Source organism: Triticum dicoccoides, chromosome 3A (genome assembly GCF_002162155.2).
Source record: "Triticum dicoccoides isolate Atlit2015 ecotype Zavitan chromosome 3A, WEW_v2.0, whole genome shotgun sequence".
NCBI lineage: Eukaryota > Viridiplantae > Streptophyta > Magnoliopsida > Poales > Poaceae > Triticum > Triticum dicoccoides.
The window spans coordinates 332,135,694-332,143,063 of NC_041384.1; positions in this window are offsets into that span (position 1 = coordinate 332,135,694).

The following is a 7,370-nucleotide window of genomic DNA, read 5'->3' on the forward strand; positions in this document are numbered from 1 at the left end:
ACCGCCGCCGACGACCCCCCGCACCCGCTCCGACGACCCCCGCGCTCGCTCCGACGAGGTGGACTGCCCACTACTTCTTCCTCCTGGACCACCAGCTGGAGCGGCGAAGCTCTCCTCCGCCGGATCGCCTCGCTCCACCACCGTCGGCATCGCCGCTGCCGCCGCCTCCACCTACAACACCGCCTCGACCTACAACACCGACGACCTCCAAGCACGCCCCGACCTCACTGGGAGCCGCCATCCTCATCTAGCCACCCCTTGGCGTTCAATGATTAGGGTTCATGCATACTAGTACTACTCATCCCGCCCTTCTCTGCAATTAGGATTTGCCACATCCTGCGATGGTAAAAAGCCTGAACCTCATGCTAGATAACTTTACTTGATATCCTATTGATAGTTCTGTGTGCAAAACCACAATAGTGACCATGGTTTTGCATTTGTTATATCCTACTATTGTCAAAAATGATGAACCTGAATATATGCTACTGTAGTACAGTTAGCAGTTATGGAAAAGTTCAGTTAGGTATCAGATGTGTGGCCTTAGCTAGGAGATTTCTTTTGCTGCCATGTGCTTGTATGGCTACTCTTGTATTCAGAAGAAAATTATATGTTAACCAAATGATGATTATACTGTGCTGTAATGAAAAAAACTAGATAATCTTGATCGCTGTATGGTGCAAAAATGAGAATTTTGTACTACATCAGCTACTCCAATTATTAATTTGCACAGATTCGTGCATAATCTACTGTTGTTGTTCTCTGAAATTTATAGTGTCCTGTGTCTGTCAGTCATAGTGTTCTGAAATTAACAGAAGTTGTAGTAATTGTTTCGGTCAAAAATGAGAAAGATGTAAAACTCTGAGTCAAAAATAAGAATTACAAGGAATAGCTATGAAGTTATCTAAATGAGAGGCAATCTCAGGCTTTACTATAAACTATAAGAAGAGGATTAATCTAAAAAATCAGTTATCTAGATGAATTCAGTTAAATTTCAGTGATAGTTTGATAGGCTCCAATTTTGGAAACTTCAGTAATAATCTTTAGTTTTCTGACATGACTCCAACCTTATCTCATTATAACAAGAAGAAAGACTTGATTACTTGTGCCATAGAACTTACATATATACTCCCTCTTGTACCACCTGTGTTTGTGTTGGTCTACTAGATAACTTGTTTCACTTGTTTTTATGCAAGCAAAACTTCTGCTTGACTATTAAGTTGTACAATCTGTACTTGTATTGTTGGAAGCTGATTAATTTGGCACAATTTTTTTGTCAAGTCTATGCATTGATTGAATTAGATGGAAATGTTTAGTGGCACCAATTTCTGCAAGTCTGTTCAGTCAGCAGGGCTATCTAGCCTAGCTAGTAACTAGCACTATGGTCTTTCTGTTTCGTACAACTGCCATTTCATTTATGTTGTTATAAGTTTGTTGCTGTCAGCATGAGTTAACTTGGTATGCAGTAGCCATTGGTCTCATTCTTAGACCGACACACCCACAGCGCGCATTCAGGCATCATTTGGTTGTTAGACTGTTCAGCTATGCAGAGTGAAATACCAGTTCAGCATGTCGATAATGATTTTGGCAGCAGTGTGAGGCAGAAGTGTGCGGCACAATTCCTTCATTGGATAATGATTTTGTAGGTACCCCGAGAGGCCCTTGAGTTTGCCGGAATGTCGATCAACTTCCGTTCCGGCAAATTCGGGTACTCCATATGTCCTATTTTCAGCAAAGGTCATGCTGAAATTTTCCGTGAATTTTAGCATGACTTTGCTAAAAATAGGACATATGGGGTACTTGCGACTAATGTATGGGCCGGGGTATCTTAGTACTTAATTAAGTAGGATCAACTGCCTCTTGTGTTATACATATAGAAGTGTGATATCAACTCATAGTTATTACTGATGTCAGTTGCTCGTCATCGATAAACCCTAATCTGGTAGGATGACCTACTAAAAAAGCCCATACCACATATTCTATTTGGATGGCCCTGCTAACCCTTGACCATAAATACTTGAGATGGATGTAGCATGCTTAAAGAAAGAAATGTTTTAGGGCGCCTCGACAAACCCTAAATGATATAACCTTGGCTTTTAGGGTGCCTCGGCGTCAACAAACCCTAAATGATAAAACCTTAGCTTTTAGGGTGCCTCAGCATCGATAAACCCTAAATGATGAAAACTTAACTTAGCATTTAGGGTGCCTCAGCATCAACAAACCCTAAATGATAAAAGCTTAGCTTTTAGGATGCCTCGGTGTCAACAAACCCTAAATGATGAGACCATGATAATTCCTCACAAACCAACCCTTAAATAACACTGAGCCATTATGCCGTCACCCTTGAAGCCTTGCGGACATTTGCAGCCCTTAGCTTGTTCATTCTGTAGATTTCCAAAATTCTGTTTTGTACCGCACACCGAAGCCAACTTTTTGCCGACATTCCTCTAGAATTAGGTTATTTGGTCAACTTAGACATCTTGTTCCTTGACAATAACCAACTTTTTGACCAAACTTTTTTCCTATTTAGAGCGAAACATGGCCCACAACGATGAGGCCGGCGGTTCGGGCAAGGCATTCTAGGAGCTGTCCCAGGAGATGGAGGAAGAACTTCACCGCTATGAGGACGCCGCGGAAGACACCGATCCTGACTACACAACCCCTAGTGGCGTCGGGGATGACACCACTGATGGTGCCGCCGAGGATGCCACCACTAATGATGGCAGGGCACGCACAGATGGCAGCCAACAGAAGAGGCAACGGAAGGACCGGCGCCCGAACGTGCTCGGGACCGTCAAGGAGGAATTTACTGAATTGTCCTCCGAGGGGCATCCAACGGCGCCCCCAGAAATAGTCAAGGGGTACGCAGGACAGCTCGGGTGCATTCTCCGGAGCACCGTCTCGATCAACACCGAGAACCTAAGGCATCGTGACCGAGGGAATTTGCGCAACCTCCTCTTCACGAAGCTGCACGAACGATACAAGTTCCCCGGTGACTTCGCAAACACAAGCCTCGCATGGAATAAAGTGAACAGTGCCGCCCTCATGAAGATGAGCACGACCCTGGCTACTTGGAGAGCCGTGGTGAAGAGAATGATTCAAAAAGGGGATAGTTATGAGAAGATCAAGGAGAAACATCGTTCGATCAGCGAAGATGACTACCTGGAGTTCAAGATCAAGTGTGAGAGCGACGCAACCATGGAATCAAGTTAGTGGGGGAAAGAGATGCGGGACTTGAACTTAGGGGTCCACAAACTCGGTCCCGGCGGTTACAGAGTGGCGGAACCTATATGGGACAAGACGGACGCGGAGCATGCTGAGCAAGGCCTACCGCCCGTCTTCGAGAAATACCGTGACAAGCAGACCAGGAACTATGTCAGGGCCTAGTACAGGGTGGACCCGGTAACCAAGGAGCTTACCATGGATCCGAAGACCAAGGCGCTTGAGCATGTTTCGGTAAGGAATACACCCCCGCGTAATTAGCTCCATATGGTTGCATTCTAATTAATGGAGCCAATTTTCTAAATGGTTCACGTTCCTTCCGTAGGACACTGAAAGCAGTAGCGTGGGGTCGTCTCAGAGCTCCCCTTTCGACACCCCTTTAAACAGGGCGTTGAACGTAATGAAAAACAAGGATAAGCTCAGTAAGCCGTCGTCAGCTGGTCGTGTGGCTGGCAAAGGCTTGTCCATGAAATGGTCGGAGTACTATACCGTTGGGCGAAAGGAGAGAAAGACCAGCTCGGAAAGCCAGGAGCGCGAGGCTCAACAAATCAAGGCACAAGTGGCGCGGATTCCGGAGGTCGTCAAAGAGAAAGTGCGAGACCAATTGGGAGCGACGATCACCGCCATTATGCCTACCTTGGTTTCTGGGCTACAGGCGTGGATTGTGGGCGGCCAAAAGGGTCCGCCCCCGATTCCCAGCCTCACGGGCAGCAACTCGCGCAACGCGCCGGCGGCACCAATGGTGTCTCCGGCGGAGGCGGCATTGGTGTCTCCCGCGGCGGCATCGACATTGTAGCTTAATACACCCGGGTGTGGGAAGAATACGTCGGCCGGCACCTCGGCAGCAAGCAGCCCCTCCGTCACTTGCACGCCCGCCGTTGGCGGTGCCTGGACATTAGCCGAGCTCGACGCCATCACGATAACTAATTAAGCCTCTCGGCCAATGTTTTCGCAGGGCGCCGCCGACGTTCCGTGCACTCTCCTACACTTCGTGAACGACGAGTTGGTCGATGTCGCCAAGGGCAGAATCGTTCAACCGGGTAGCTGCGTGTTCCAGGTAATCAGATGCCACCCACCGTTTATAGGGTTCAACTGGTTCGGGTGCTGCCGGGCTTTGTTGACATGTTACCTCCGTATCGACCCCATGGGGCCGACGAAGATGATGTGATGACCCTCAGTGCCTGCATAAGTTAGCCCATGCTTTGGTCGAAGAGCCAGATTCGTTTGGGGGCGGGGGACACCACCCCACAGACAACACCACCAGTCGTGCCGGCACCAAGCCATGGCAAGACCCCCGCAACGCTACCGGACATGCCGGACATGGATATGGCACAAGATTTGGACATGCATATGGCACAGGATCCCGGACGACGACGATGACAACGACGGTACATTTACCAACGTCAAGAAGTACTTCAACGAACATGGGTACGGTGACGAATTCTTGGGGCCTCCTTCTCAAGAACCCAACCCTACAAAAGACGATCTAGCTGGTACCGCGGAGAAACCCAGTTGCAACAGGCGTCGTCTGGCGTTCAGTTCTTAGGAGACGCCTCCAGCTGCCGCCTTCACCGAGCCTCAGATAGCCGAGGTGCGAAATATTATCAGCCCCAACACACTCAAGAAGGTTGACTGTGAGCAGAACTCGATCCCATTACAGCAGAAGAAGAAGGGACGGAAAATAAAGAGTAACAAGGGTGTGAGCCAGCCGGCACCGTGCTCAGGACGGGCCACCTTCACCTAAGGATATCTCGAGGATGGTGCATGTGGCGGGTAGGCCGATGCTACCGACTAATCTTCTCAATGCTGCAACCGATGCTATGCAGGGTCCGCATGACAATGTTCTTTCTTTGGAGAAGCGGCGTCTCCGAGAGAATGATGTGGCATACCCGGTTTTCATGGCCAAGGTGCCAGAGGGCAAGGGCTTTGTGGATAGTGCCATCGGGGGTATGATCGTCCTGCGGTTTGATGACATCTTCGCTATGTTTAACCTTCATCCGCTGCACTACACCTTCGTTCGGCTATTTTCGCTGAGTATGGAGATGCGGATCATTAGAGACAAGCCCCCGGACATCATGATAGTCGACCCCTTCTACATGCGTGCCAAGATCTTGGACAGCGCTGGGGACCGGCAAGTCACGAGTTCATACCTCGAGCACGTCATTCTAGCAAACCCAAATAAGGATAACTTCCTCGTGCCTTACTTTTCCGAGTAAGTCATCCCCTCACCGCCCCGTAACATATGATTTCTTAGATTTCGATCGTTCTTTTTTTTCTAACATTCTGTGTTTTGTGTAGTGACACACATTGCACACTCATCCTTTTAAGCCCGAAATATTCCATGGCGACGTATTTCGACTCGGACCGTCAGTCGAAGAAAGACTACATAAATATCAAGAAAGTTCTTGATGATGTTCTCCCCGGCTACGCCGGATCTGGAGGCACCTTCAGCAGGCCAATTCCTAGGTACGACAGGCATGTGTTTGCCCACAATACGACGTTCCCTGCGTCCAGTAGCTGCCTGGCGGTCAGAAGGATGCCTACTACGCCCTCCATCACATGCAGGCGATCCTACGGGACCATAATCACCTTCTGCTACCAAATAATCTCAAAGATTGGGCCGCAAGCTAGTCGGCAATCTAGGACGCGTACATCAGACAAGATGATATAGGATGAAATCCTAGGGGGGGTCTTTTCACACTTGGAGGGGGAAAAGGGCATACTCACAAGAACACAAAGAGGAAATCACTCAAACAATTCCACTCCACAACCACAGATCCACTAGAATATCAAATTAAGATCCACATGTCACAAGCACAATCAAAGGAAAGATACAATGGCAAAGTTCTTCCCACTCCTAGGAGATGAGGTCTTGAAGATAGTCTTCTCCTAGAGGAGGTCTTGAAATCCACTAGGATTCTTCCCAAAGGGGTCTTGTTTCCACAAATGGGAAGGTAGAAGGAGCAAAGCTCACAAATATCTCATCTCATACTCTGCTAACCCTAAACATAGCCCTAGGTACGGTTTATATAGTCTTGGGGTCGAAAGAGATGAAGAGGGGCTCGGTTTGGGGATCTCAACCGTCCATCCTGGGAGGCCCGTGCGCACGGGGGTACTGTGGGCACGGTACAGGCCCGTGCGCACGGGGTGCTCCAGCGCCAACTTCATGGATAGCCCGCGGGGTCTCGGGGGCCCGTGCGCACGGGGTCACTTGGGACTTCCAGTTTTGCTGGTGTTGCACTCCATCTTGGTCCGCGTGGCCTTGGGGTGGTTCCTCTTCTCCTTGGGGGTGCTCCTGAGCCTCTTGGTGGTGTTCCTCTTTGTACCTAGTGAGATAGCATATCTTGGTGAGGTAGCAACAATGTGCCATTCGTATCCATATGCAAGCTAAGTAGGAAAGAGTTCACCTCCGTTTCCAAAGCACGTGTTCTCGGTCTTGTCATAGGTCCACGTGGGGCTTGATGTGTCGGTGTAGAGTCCATGGGTATGATGGAAGGATGCTCCGCATCATCTCCCACTCCCTTGGGAGAGATCCGTCCAAAGATCGTGATCTTCATCACCATGGTACTTGGCCAAGTTTTTGACGTTGAATGTGTCGTCACATTCTACTTGTCTCGTGGGATGTCGACCTTGTAGGCGTTGTGGTTGTAGCGTGCGAGTACCTTGAATGGGCCATCGGCTCTTGGAAGTAGCTTGGACTTGCGCTCCTTGGGAAAATGATCCTTGCGGAGATGTACCCAAACTAGATCACCCGGTTGGAACACCATTGGGGACTTGTTGGCGTTGCGCTTGGTCGCGAGTCGTTGTACTTGGCGCTCTATGGTGTGCCTTGTATCTTCATGCATCTTCTTGAGGTGGTTCACTCAGTCGCTCGCGTCCATGTTGATGCGCTCTTGTAGTGGTAGAGGAAGAATGTCCAATGGGGACAATGGGTTGAATCCATAGACGACTTCGAAAGGGGACTTGCCAGTAGTCGAATGTGTTGCACGGTTGTAGGCGAACTTGGCGATTGGTAGGCAGTCCTCCCACTCCTTGATGTTCTTCTTGATCAAGACTCATAGTAGAGTGGATAGTGTACGGTTCGTCACCTCTGTTTGGCCGTCGGTTTGAGGGTGGTACGCCGTGGAGAAGAGCAACTTGATTCCGAGCTT